The sequence below is a fragment of the Halyomorpha halys genome, unplaced genomic scaffold, assembly GCF_000696795.3.
Source record: "Halyomorpha halys isolate HHAL.00 unplaced genomic scaffold, Hhal_1.1 Scaffold97.1, whole genome shotgun sequence".
Classification (NCBI taxonomy): domain Eukaryota; kingdom Metazoa; phylum Arthropoda; class Insecta; order Hemiptera; family Pentatomidae; genus Halyomorpha; species Halyomorpha halys.
The window spans coordinates 519,810-520,514 of record NW_027108815.1 but is presented as its reverse complement, the minus strand read 5'-3'; the positions used below and the strand labels follow the sequence as shown (position 1 = coordinate 520,514).

Here is a 705-nt window from a genome sequence, read left to right as displayed (position 1 = left end):
AAAAAACTCAAATAGTAGATAATTATACTATTTTATTGAGCCAACGTTTCGCCCCACGTTGCAGGGCTTCGTCAGGGCTAAAAAAGATACAAACATCTGTATTCCTCCAATATTCACGTGGGGCGAAACGTTAGCTCAATAAAATAGTATAATTATCTACTATTCGTTTCGTGATAGAAGGGTAAGGAGTGGATTATCTTAGAGGTTACCATCATATTCTTACCAGGGTGGAAAGATCGAGTTCTCATTGCGTAGGGCCATTAGGAAACAGAAGTCAATCAAACCGGCGCACAGGATTGGGAAACATCCGCATTTCACATTGATTACTTTAATGAAAATTATGTATAATTAATAGTCAAAATTGATGATTCTGCCAAGTATAGGTAGGGGGAATAAAAAATAGTGGCTATTTCAAAACCCTAATTTTTCATTCTGAGCTCTGTATCTTAAAAAAATAACAACACAAGAAAATCTAAGAGAACATTATTTAAAGAAGAGTAAATTTGCTGAAATATTAGCCCTAAAAGACCTATTTACGTCCAATATTTTCGAGATATAGCTTTTTAAAAAGCAAAATTTCTTTAAAATCTACTGAAAGATTAGTAGTTAGTTAATTTATTTTGAGAAATCGATATCTCAGGAACTATGTGACGTACTGATGTCTATTAGCACTCAAATTAAAGCTAGTTTAATGGACTATAAAAA

The 705-nt window shown here is 32.8% G+C and overlaps 1 protein-coding gene across 14 annotated transcripts in view; it reads left to right on the top strand.

Moving 5' to 3' along the window:
* Asator (tau-tubulin kinase asator) overlaps window positions 1-705 on the top strand; it is a 255,590-nt gene that overhangs the window by 185,282 nt on the left and 69,603 nt on the right. The window lies entirely within an intron of this gene.